The sequence below is a fragment of the Ictidomys tridecemlineatus genome, chromosome 9 (assembly GCF_052094955.1).
Source record: "Ictidomys tridecemlineatus isolate mIctTri1 chromosome 9, mIctTri1.hap1, whole genome shotgun sequence".
NCBI classification, from domain to species: Eukaryota; Metazoa; Chordata; class Mammalia; order Rodentia; family Sciuridae; genus Ictidomys; species Ictidomys tridecemlineatus.
This window is the reverse complement of record NC_135485.1, coordinates 45,226,955-45,239,364: the sequence shown is the minus strand read 5'-3', so window position 1 is coordinate 45,239,364 and position 12,410 is coordinate 45,226,955. Positions and strand designations below refer to the sequence as shown.

The 12,410-nt window shown below is 34.3% G+C and overlaps 1 protein-coding gene across 28 annotated transcripts in view; it reads right to left on the bottom strand.

Annotated features, from left to right (window-relative positions):
- Positions 1–12,410, bottom strand: part of Adgrl3 (adhesion G protein-coupled receptor L3) — a 773,708-nt gene that overhangs the window by 671,467 nt on the left and 89,831 nt on the right. The window lies entirely within an intron of this gene.

Here is a 12,410-nt window from a genome sequence, read left to right as displayed (position 1 = left end):
TTACAAGGAATAAATGTGCTATATTAATTCCATGAACAAGAGCTCAAAGTAGGGATAGCCACACTGGTTGACATATGAATCAATTCACTAATGTTTTGGGGATGCCAATGAGTTGTTTATTTAATAGTATACTATTATCTTGTAGGATTAGGTTTCATTTCTTGAAGAGTCAATATACATTTTTCAACCAACTTTGATTTCTGAAATGGCACAGTCCATACAGTTTTTGGAAAAATAATTAAGACTTAATTGCTTACCCATTACTGATTATAAAGACAATTCCAGTGAGAAGTTTTGGAATGTTTCAGTAACATCCTCATCATTGGAACAAGTGTAAAGTTTTCCACTATGAGGACTTTTAAAAGATGTTCTTATTTGGATTAACTGCAATAACTTTGTAGTTTGGTTTGTAAGATCCCATTGTTCTATAGGTATATCTCAATCTAAAATGAATAACCAGTCAGAATTTTGATTTGTGGGTGTTTTTAAACATTATTAATATGTAAAATAATATATGTTGGCAATTGTAGAACCTGAATTAGTCAAAACTATACAAAAACCCAGTCTAAGGAGAAAATCTAAAGAAATGGAAAGAGAAAACTGAAAGGTTTTAAAGGAGAAGATGCTCAGTTCCACAAATGGATCAACTTTAGTAAAAAATTCCCAATACCTAGTTTTCAGATTCAAATATGAAGACTTGATGGATTTTCAAACATTCATTTCAAGTCACCACCAGAAGCCTTTACTTCTCCACCACTGGCTTTGTTCAAATTTTCCCTCTCCAAATTTATGGTCAATGACGTATTCTTTATTGTACCCATCCCTAGTCTGTCCCTGTTCATCACACTCTCTATCATGTCCTCCATCCCTCTGTTAATAAAATCCCAGCTCATCTGCTCTGAGAAATAAAGATTGATCCAATCAGGCCTCAAGCACAATCTTAAACCAACTTTTCCCTCTCATTTCACATTTAATAACATGTACTTCTGATTCTCATCTATCTTAGGAAAAACTTAAGACCGGGGATTATGATATTATCTTGACACTATAACCTAGGAGTCAAGTAGCCAATTATTCGCAGTATTTAAGTTTAATAGATACCTTCAAGCTAACTTCTAGGGATTTATTTATTGCCTTTGTCAATTCTAATCTGTAAATTTCTGAAGGTCAAATTTTGGGTGTTGATTCATTTTTGAAGAAAAAATGCTTTTAGCAACAAGCACTAAATAAATTGATCACACAAATATGTACTAATATATTCATATATTTTAAATTTTTTAATTTTACATTTTAATTGTTTTTGAAATTTAAATTGCTTTTACTGTTAACTTTTTTTTTTCAGATTTGTTCTCATCACCAGACAAGTGGAGAGTTGTTCTGCCTCCTAATATTCAAAGAAATCTTTGTTATCAAAATTGCTTATTTGGGTACTTCACCACTAGGGGAATAAAAAGAGCCAAAGCGCCAAAAAGAGATATCTGCTGGCCCTTTTGGGGGGGAAGATAAATTTTTTTACACCAGTTAAGATGGTTATAAGTGTATTTAAAATATTGACACAAGATTGGCAGCTGCTCACATTCTGCCTGAAAGGTTTACTACTGGCAGGAACTCCCAGCAGCTGCTTGTTTGAAACGTGAGAAAACATTTGGACAGTTAGGATAGCCTGATTTTCCCCTTAAAATCTGTTTGGCAAAACTTCCTGGCAGTTAATATGATCCTGTGAAAAAGCTTTTTAAAAAGTGCTCATCTCCCTTCGAAAAACTTGTTTTGCCAGTGTAGACAATGTTTTCAAAGGCAATATTTTAAACTCATAATCTTCTTATTGCTGGCTAATAGTTTTTCTTCAGTTAGCCAAAACAAATGGAAAATGTGTTACAAAGTCATTTTATATAATTTTAATGAAAAAATAAATGGTGGTTCATGAAGTGAAATATTTTTAAGAGGTGACCAGTAAATGATCAGAAAGCTAATTTTTTTTTCACTTCACACAAAACTGAGATTAGGATGCAGACAGTGATCTGGAGCTTTATCAATGAGTTCAAAATCTTTTTTAAGAAATCACTTTAATTATGAGAACTCATTCACAAGCATTAGGGCAAATCTGTAGGAGTAGCTCAAATACCAGCATGAGATTTCTCTTCCATCCATGCACTCTGTAAAATAACCATGGCCCAGGGAGATGCAATTTGTGTACTCAACTTTTATAATAATTTTCTGAGCATTTCATTTCTTTGATGGGTGTTCCTCTCCTACTTTAACGGCTTTCCTCTCATTCACTTTCAAGTATGTCCTGGCCTCGGCAATGCTACCCTGTATCTAAGGCAGAGCTACCTAAAGGACATTGATTTATGATGGCTATGTAATTTACAAAGTCTGCAATTTTCCCATATGATTTATTCAAAAAAATAGATTGTACATTAAGCCTGGCATTCATTAGGCTGGCCCATTCCAATTTCATATTAATCCTGTATCAGATTTGTTTGGAAGATTTATGCATTTGGAGTATGTATAGTTGTTCAGAGGATTTTAAAGTATTTGCAAAATCCAAGTAACCCTTTAAATACATTTGTATTGAAATACTGGATAAAGGCCATGACACCAGTAACCTGGGATTATGTGAAGAGAGAACACTGGCAACATGTAGGTAACTCAATGGATGTGAATGTTAGGAAGTTGTTTAAATTTCAATGAAGTTCTTTATTTTAATAAAATATCAGAAAACTGGTAATAATCCATTGACAATAATTCTAAGTTGAATATATTCATAAAACTATAAAATATCCTCTCTTCAGTATGCTACTATTGCCTGTCCAAAAAAAAACAAACAAACAAAAAAACTAAACTGGACTCTTATACTTGATGATAAGTAAGATCATAAGGGAAAACTTGAAAGGTAATAACACCAATAATAATAATGGTTGATTCACCCACATTCTTCTATAAAAACATTTTAGTAGTTCTAAAAAAGAAGTCATACAGTGACTTCTATTATAGAAGAATAGTCATTCTACTATAAAAAGTTTTCTTGGTAATCAATGATTACCAAATTTATATATATATATATATATATATATATATATGTAATTTTCAGTTGTAGTTGGACACAATACCTTTATTTATTTTTTATGTGGTGCTGAAGATTGAATACAGGGCCTCGCACATGCTAGGTAAGCGCTCAACTGCTGAGCCACAACCTCAGCCCTCTTGGTAATCTTTTTTTAAAAAATATTTATTTTCTTAGTTTTAGGTGGACACAATATCTTTATTTTTATTTTTATGTGGTGCTGAGGATCGAACCCATTGCCTCGCCCATGGCCAGGAGATCGTGCTACCACTTGAGCCACATCCCCAGCCCCTTCTTGGTAATCTTTTAAGAATGCATCTCCACTTTTTGAGTTTGCCAATTAACTGTGAACTGTTATTAAGCTTTTTCCAATAGTTGAAAAACCTTACAGCATTGGTCTTTAAGAAGAGTTACTTAGATCCTTACCACCAGCCCTCTAATGCATTTTTTTAAGTTGTCATCTCATCTGACATAAGTATTTTTTTTGTTTTTTAAATAATGAGAACTGAATTTTAATTCATATAAAATTCCTTATTGACTCAAGTTGATACTGACTCTAAAAGTAAAACAGATCTTTTCAAAGATGTAGTGCTCAGAAGGTGGCAACAGTGTTGTGCATAGACAGATGTGGCTAATTCCATATGTGACTTAAAAGCAAATTGCCAACAAACTGATCATCTGAGTCAGCACATTTCATTTCCTTCTCTTTTAGAATAAGAAGGAAATTAAGTGAGGACACTGACAAAAAAACAGGGGCCTTCAATTAAGATATTAGTAAAGAATAACATGATCAAGAATGTAAAATGAGAACCTGGGATTATACATAAGAATTTTATAAAAGCAGATCTGGTACAGCCTCACTAAAATGCTGTATATATTATATCTATGTCTATGCTTTTACTATAATATATGAAACACTACTTCAATGTTCTGAAGAGTGACATTCGATTGTCTGACAAAATTGATACATCACAGCAAAATGGGAAAGACAGGGAGAACAGCCTTGGGCAAAAAAATGGAGAAGACAAGTAAAAAATTAAGATAATTATTCTCTAATTTAATCACATATATTTCACAGTTTAAAAGCTAGTTAAATATTTGATTCTGTGCTTATTACCTTGAATGTATAACAGTAGAATTGTGATACCTGTGTGTACTAAAATTGTATCAAAATTTCTAATTATTCAAATGGTTACAGGTTTTGATTTCTCAGTCCTAAACTGAAAAACTAAAAGCCAATATTTGATTAAGTTTGTGGGAACCTCTAATAAATCACTTGAAAGTTGTTTATTTGAAGTGGAACCCTTTATGACCTTCACTGTTATTAAAACATATCAATCTAATCAATTTAATTTTCAACAAAGATACTGCTTTTCCCTACCTGTCAAAATGTACAATGGGACTTCAACTGAATATAAGTAATTAATTTTTAACTACAGAAGTAAAAAACAGAGCTATTTAAGGATCTAATTTTTATTATTATTTTTAATGTAGAAATGGTTGTCCTGATGGTTATTATTTGGCTGAATGAATTGAAGTGAGGCTCCCTGGGCAGCTGCTGACATAATGACTGATTGTGTGCAGAGCAGAGAATGTGAATGATAAATTTTGAAAGGCTCTGGAATTTGTGAATAACAAAAGTAGCTACAGTTTCTAAAATCTAACCATTTGTTCTCAGCAACAAAAGAAGACTCAAAGGCTTTTGTTTAATGAAATGATTCAAAAACAGGATACAGAGGAATTAAGGGTTATCTCTACAAGCACAATTGAGCAAGCAGCTTGTGTGCCCAAGTAGGAGGATCACAAATGCAGGCTGGTTAACATGGTATAAATGGAATTAATCTGATTCTATTCCCCTTAATATTACAATGATATTCTCATGACAGTAATATCTTCATTCACTTTCATAAAACATGCATATCAAAAGAACATTTTAAATAACTCCTGCAAGGGCAGGTTAGTGGTTACTTTTTAAATATTCAATAATTAAAGCATATACTCAAATTTGCAAAAAAAAAAAAAAAAACCTTATCACAAAGCATTTTAAAAAATGAAAGTAACTAAACTACCTGGCTGTAACATAAACTACTTGTGTAATGTTGAGGAAGTGGTTCTTCTGATACCCCAGTTTCCTTATGCATGAGAGGGCTATTTAGAGGATTTCATAAGAATCTGCATGTGAAACACACCACAGAAGGCAGGGAAATACAAGTTTCTCTAACACAGGTCAGTGGTAATAACAGTAGTAGAAGTACTAATAACCCTTCCAAAGGAAACCTTAATCAAATTTCACATTAGGAATGAGAGAGAGAGAATATGACTATGGTAAACAAAAAGTGGGAATTTAAGGAGTTCTGTCTAAAAAAAAAAAAAGCCTCCTGTCCCCAACACCCACTCCCCCCCACCACACACACACACACACACACACATTATACCTTCAATTAAAGGGCCACACTCAATTAAAAAACAAAACTCAGCCAGGTGCAGTGTGAAGCATGCCTTAATACCAGCAGCTCAGGAGGCTGAGGCAAGAGGATCCAGAGTTCAAAGCCAGCCTCAGCAAAAGCAAGGCGCCAAGCAACTTGTGAGACCCTGTCTATAAATAAAATACAATGTAGGGCTGGGGACGTAGCTCAGTGGTTGAGTGCCCCTGAGTTTGATGGGGGAGGGAGAGAAGTAGGCGGGGACCCTCTGTATAGGATAAGAACAACAGAAATTCAAGATAAAAACTTAAAATGAGGCAAAATGTATCATTACCTGTTTTCATCAGTAATTTTTTTTTTTTTTTTTTTTTTTTGCTGTGACTAAAAGATCTCACCAGAACAATTGTAGAGGAGGAAAAGTTTATTTGAGGGCTCAAGGTTTCAGAGGTCTTAGACCTCTGGCTCCATTCCTCAGGGCTGGAGGCTAGGTTGCACATCATGGCAGAAGAGAGTGTCAGAGGAAAGAAGCTGGCATTACAGTGACCAGGAGACAGAGAGACTCCCCTCCCAAATACAAATATATACTTAAAGCCACGCCCCAATTCCCACCTCCGCCAGCCACACCCTACCACTTCAGTCATCACTCAGTTAATCCCTATTAGGGGATTAAATCACTGGTTGCCTTAAGACTCTTACAACCCAATCACTTCACCTCTGACCCTTCTTGGATTGTCTCACACATGAGCTTTGGAGGACACCTCACATCCAAACCATAACATCACCATTAGTAAATTAGAAAATAATTTTTTAGCATTTTTATTTTCCCTACAGATTTTCAAAGTATGTCCAGTAGTGCACCCTTATTTGAGGGAGATACATTCCAAACTTCTGAATGAACGCCTCCTGAAACTGCAGATAATACCAAACACTCCATATGCACTATGATTTTTCCCATACATTCATGAAAAAGTTTTATCAAATTGGCATAGTAAGAGATTAACAACTAAGAATAAAATAGAATAATTATAATAATCTGTTATAATAAAAGTTATGAAAAAGCAGTCTCATCTCTTTCTTTCTGTGATAATGTGGGAAGAGAGAATGCCTATGTGGTGATAGGAAGTCGGGGGAACACATGGGCATTGTGAGCAGTTGGGCTACTATTGACACAACCACAAGAAAAGATAGGATGCTGAGCCACCTGGGTCAGAAATGCATGAAGATGTAGAAGACTAATATAAGATGCACAGAACGTCAATGGTTGGAAACCATCAATGTTGGGGATTCTCAAAGATTTTTGCCAAAAGCTTTTGGAAGAGGACTATAATCAGAAGTGCCCTTTTGCTTCCTCCAAATGTAGATAAAGAGGCTGTCATTCTGTTAGGTAGATAGACAGCCATGAGCAGGTGGGCAGGGAGAGAGCAATAAAGTGAAGTAACTAAACATGAAAGACAGTCCATAAGTCACATGGACTAGGGATAACAAAATAAACAATGAATGAACTTTATTAAAGGAGACAAGCATTAGTAAAATAGGAATTATTATTTTCAAACTGTCCCAGCCATAAACCCCTGAGGGAACTATTGTTTCAAGACCATGTCATGCCTATATCTTATGCACAATCATCATAGCCCTTTCCTATGACCTGGTCATCAAGGAAGCCAAGTCATAGCCATCCCTTGTGACCAGACCCTCATGAACATAATGTGTTGAGGGCTATTCAAAGGATAATAAACCACTTAAAGGGTAAGAGAAACTAATACAAGAACAAGAGTACTCAAAGCCCTTCAAAAACCTGTTTTATAAGAGCTCCACCATTCTCTCCACAGAGGGACCATACAGTGTCTGTACTTGTGCTTATCTTGCAAATAAATCACTTTGTCTAATAAACACCTGTGTGTTACTCTCTGACTTCTACTTGAAATCCTTCCTGCAAAATGACAAGAACAGGACATATTGCAGACACACACACACACACACACACACACACACACAAACACACACACCACTCCTCCACACAATCACTTAGGTTCTCCAGGTGAGCCTTATCTGCAACAATCTTTCCATGATCCTACAGGTAACTTTAATGCTGCACTCCCACAACTGTGTCCTTTAATGTCTCTACAATTCAAAACACTTCAGCTCATTTCAGTAATGTTCAAAATGGCTTCACTTCAGCTTCTACTTCTTCATGTTCTTCTTCCTTTATAGATTGCTCAAGTAAATCCTTCCTATTTCTCATTTAACCCTTCTTAATACCCTTTAATATACCATTCTCCTTCTTCACCAAAAAAAAAAAAAAAAAAATCTTTTGCCATCCACTTGTCTTGCTGCATGAATGATTGTCCTAACTTCTCCATGGATCCCCAGGAGGCCTTTAAAATCATTCATAATTTCATAAGTTCTTCCACCAGGAATGTACAGTTTCTGGTTTTAATTTATCCACTGCTGTTTTGTTGAATATTATTGTGTCAGCAATAGTGAATGTTTTCCAGTGCTACGTTATGTCCAGATGGGGTCTATATCAATTGCTAGTTAAATGTGGTCAAATACCAGGTGAGTATAGGTGGCAGTGACAAACTTAAGAATGCCCTCCCTGATCAAGGGGCTGAAACAAAGTGATTGTATTTGAAGGTAGAAATATACCCTCCATTTTTTCATTTTCATAGCAAAAACTTGGGATAACTTTTCTATTTTTAAGAGAAATTTAAATTCCAACTCTTTCTTTTCCAAATATTTTCAACTTTTTGGGTGAAGCATTAGCAGAACCATTATGTAAACGAGTTGACTGCTGCTATCACGCTCTATGATTCTGTGTCCAGAACATGAGTAAATAATTATTTATGTGCTTGAGAGTTAGTAGATACACTCCACCTGCCTGAATCATTGCTGCCATGTTCCACCTGACCTAAACATTACTTCTGTTTTATGCCCTAGTGCCTCCTTTGCCTTTTCATGATATACATTATTGGGCATCTTCTTTCAGAAAAGCTGTTTCATTGCAGCTGGTACTTGCTTTAGATGGTATGTTTCTTCCTCAATATAATTCTTCATTTCTATCCAAAAGACATTATCAGGTTCTTCATCAATAGGCTCAATCTCAACAGTAATTTTTATATTTTCCAATCCAAACCTGTTCCTTAATCTGTGCAACCAATCTTTTCTTACAGTGACTGGAGTGGTGTCTCTCATTTCAGGGGATCCCTTGCTAAAGTCCTCACACAAGCTCAGTGTTCTCTGGCACAATTCATTGCCATCAATAAGAACACATCTTCTGTTCAAGTCTACACCCACAAATTTAATGCCTTTTCCACTTAAATAAGCTTCTGAAGTTAGAGGTAAGAGAAGAAAACTAGCATAAATTTGTTTTTCTTTCTTCACAATTTCATGTAGAGAAAATTCACTCTTACCATAAATCTTGTAAACCTTAATATAAAATTATTTTTTCTTTTCTAATTTCCACCATTTCCCTTGAAGAAAATGATTTATGGCTTCACTTTCACAAAACCATCAGCATCACCACTCCTGCATTTTCAGACCGTTGTTAAGTAAAATGAACTCCAACACAAGCACTGTGATACCAGTGTGATAACCTAAATGGCTACTAGGTAACTAACTGGCAGATAGCATATACAGTTTGAACACGCTGGACAAAGAAATGATCATGTCCTGAGTGAGATGAAGCAGGACAGAATGAGATTTCTACATGCAACTCAGAATATTGTGTGTTTTAAAATGTATTAATCATTTCTAGAATTTTCCATTTAATATTTTCAGACCATGGTTGACTACCAGTAATTAAAGCAAAAGTGAAACTAGGGTTTAGGAGATATTATTGTATACATCTCTACTCCACTGATAAAGATTGAAATCTGCAATTTTGCATACATTATATGAGGCATATGGCCAGCTTATAAGCTGATTGGGTGGCTATCTATTCAATGCAATTGATTGAACACACACAAAAAAAAAAAAAATTAAGGAATTAAGGAATTTCTTCCCCAGAACATTTTTTAAATCTATTCAATGATGACTTTCAATGTAGAAAGAGAGAGACAAGAATTACACATCCCAGGAAACAGAATGAACTATACCATCAAAAGTACAACAGATAATATCCAACTTAAAAATACGTTCATTGCTTATTAGGAAAAAATGATAATTTGAGTAATGTTTATTTATAAATTAATGTGCTGTGCATTGACTCGTTTTAATGCTGTTTATTGTGTCTTATGGAAAGTAGGGGAAATGCAGATTAATATAAAAATGATCTTATCCTTTGGCGATACCACAGTGAAAGAGTTTTTAAACAGTATGTCATATATGTCAAGTATATATATCATAGTAATATAAATTTTAATTATGTGGATATAACTAATGTAACTTTATAAAACAATGGGTAAAAATAGAAACAAAATTTATATATTTGCTATTTTCATAAAGCAATATTTTATAAACATAATTTAACATGCTTGGCCCTATATAAAGCTGCTTAATTTCAAAAACAAAGGTACACAAAAACATGTCTTACAATAAGAATATACTTTGGAAATATGAGTGTTTATTTCCAAATGAAGGTTCTTGTAAAGCCTTTTGCTATTTACATTTTCTTAAGATATTGCCTTAGGTGTGAAGTAATCTTGGTTTTCTGGGAAAAGAAAACCAAATAAATCCCTTAATTCTAATCCAGTATCTATCTTCCTTACTACGGATGCATCTTAAATCCTTAAGCAATTTATCTATCAAAATAATAAGGCAAGGCATCAACTCCCAACTGCTGATTTATATTTCACACATCTACCAAATTTACAAATCTGCTGAAAGGCAGACACAACAGAGTATCAAAGGCTACCTCATGCCTGGGTTTACAGGCACTCACCATGAGAGGCCAATGAATTTGTCTTTGTTCTGAGCCCCAGACTTTCAGTTAACCTAGGAGATTTGTTCTGAGTAAAGAGTCACTCCACCTTCTGTTTCATTTCCTGTGACTCTCAACCTGTCATGTTCTGGTTCTGATTTTCATCACTGCACTCTGACATGAGTTTCTCCCTCATCATATAATTTACCACAGCAACAAGAAAAAAAAATAGTACCATTAAGCTAGCTTTGCTTTTGTTTCTTATTAGAAAAATTTAAAACATCTATTTCACAATCTTTTTTTAATTGTACGTATAAGTTACACATTTCCATAATATAAAGTCACCAAAATCCACCCACTTGAGATGAGATGCTGCAGGAATTTAAATTCTTAAAAATATAAACAAAAAGACTGAGTTATGAATGCTATACTAGTAGACTTACTTTTTAAAAATCCCTTTGAATTATACAGAAATCCATTATAGGAAGTTTAGAGAGGTTAAAAAATAGCATTAACTAAACCATTGCAATTTTTAAAATTTACAAAACATTCCTTACTTTTATATTTGTTTTGCATTTGCTAGGTCCAGTGCTTACAACTATTCAGCCATTAGTATTAAAAAAGCCAACAAAGCCATATAATAGTTCCACAGAAAAGGAAAAAGAATGAACAGACAGCACATACTCCTGTAGTGAGCAAAAATTAAGAAACTTCTAATTAAAGGACAGAATTATTTTATGTGCCATTTTATGAATTATATTTCAACGAATATATGATGCCTCTGATTAGAACACAGTATATTATTTTATGTACCATTAGGGAAAATAACACATTGACAATTAAAAGAATACACAATAGATTATCATGATGCACCACCCATTTTCAGACATGATAAAATGAAAATAGCACAGGTCTTCAAATGGATAAATTACAGTGTGTGCCATTGACAGTGCAAGAGCTCTTAGATTCATTGGGTATTTTATCCTTGAAAACTACAAGACAGCTATTCACATCTACAAAATGAAAAAAGTGGAAGAGAGACATTTAGTTACTTGTTCTGGGTAACATAATTGGGAAGGTCAGAGTTAGGATTTGGAATTAGTTCTACATTGGCTGGTCCTTCTTCAATCTTATATTTGTTTTAAATCTAAATTCTTATTAACAAATTTGGTATTAGCTGAATTTATTAAAAAGTGTATTCATAAATATTTGGACATATGCTCCTCTCTTCACTTTCTTCTGTGTTATCAAGAAATGCATCATTAAATCGGAACATTCCCATCTGAATCTATTAATTTATGATTAACACAATTGTAATGTGGAACACACAGGTAAGGCATTTGCTAATGCTATATTCAGCACAACTGTATATATCGTAATAACTGAAATGAATCAAAAACCCTGAATTCTGAGTACCTCTGCTTTTTATACATGTATTTTCATTTCTGGGAAAAGGCCCAGTTTTAATGTCATTGTGAGGGCATAAAAATAAATCCATTTTAGAATTATCTGAGGAACTTCTCTGAAATATGAGGGTATGCAGATGAAACATAAAAAGCTTTATCTATCAATCATATTTAATGCAAACCTACTACAAATAATGTTTTATACAGATCCTTATCAACATGCTATGGAATAACAATTTAAAGTAAAAAGGACAAAGGAGAATGCAATTATATTGGCCACTCTCTGGTACCTACACTCTTCTTTCTGGTGCATCAGCTTCATGGCTTTTTTCCTCTCAATATAACCAGTACTTGAGCTTGACTTTGGTTTCTTCCACTTCACAAAACCTCCAGCTGCTACACAATGTGTCTCAGCAATTCACCAACACTGTTTTCTGCTCAGCCCTGCTCTGCCGAGGCAAGTGTTCAGTGTTTGATAACTATGTGTAGGTGGGACTGAAACAGAGAAAGCAGAGATGACGATTAACCTGTACAATCTGTGAAATCCATCTTTACTGCTGCTTGGGGGACTCAAATTGGACAGGCGAGCTGAGGAAATTACAGGTCAGAAGGTAAAGTCAAGCCACTCAAGTACACATTTTGTCAAAATGATTCTTGGT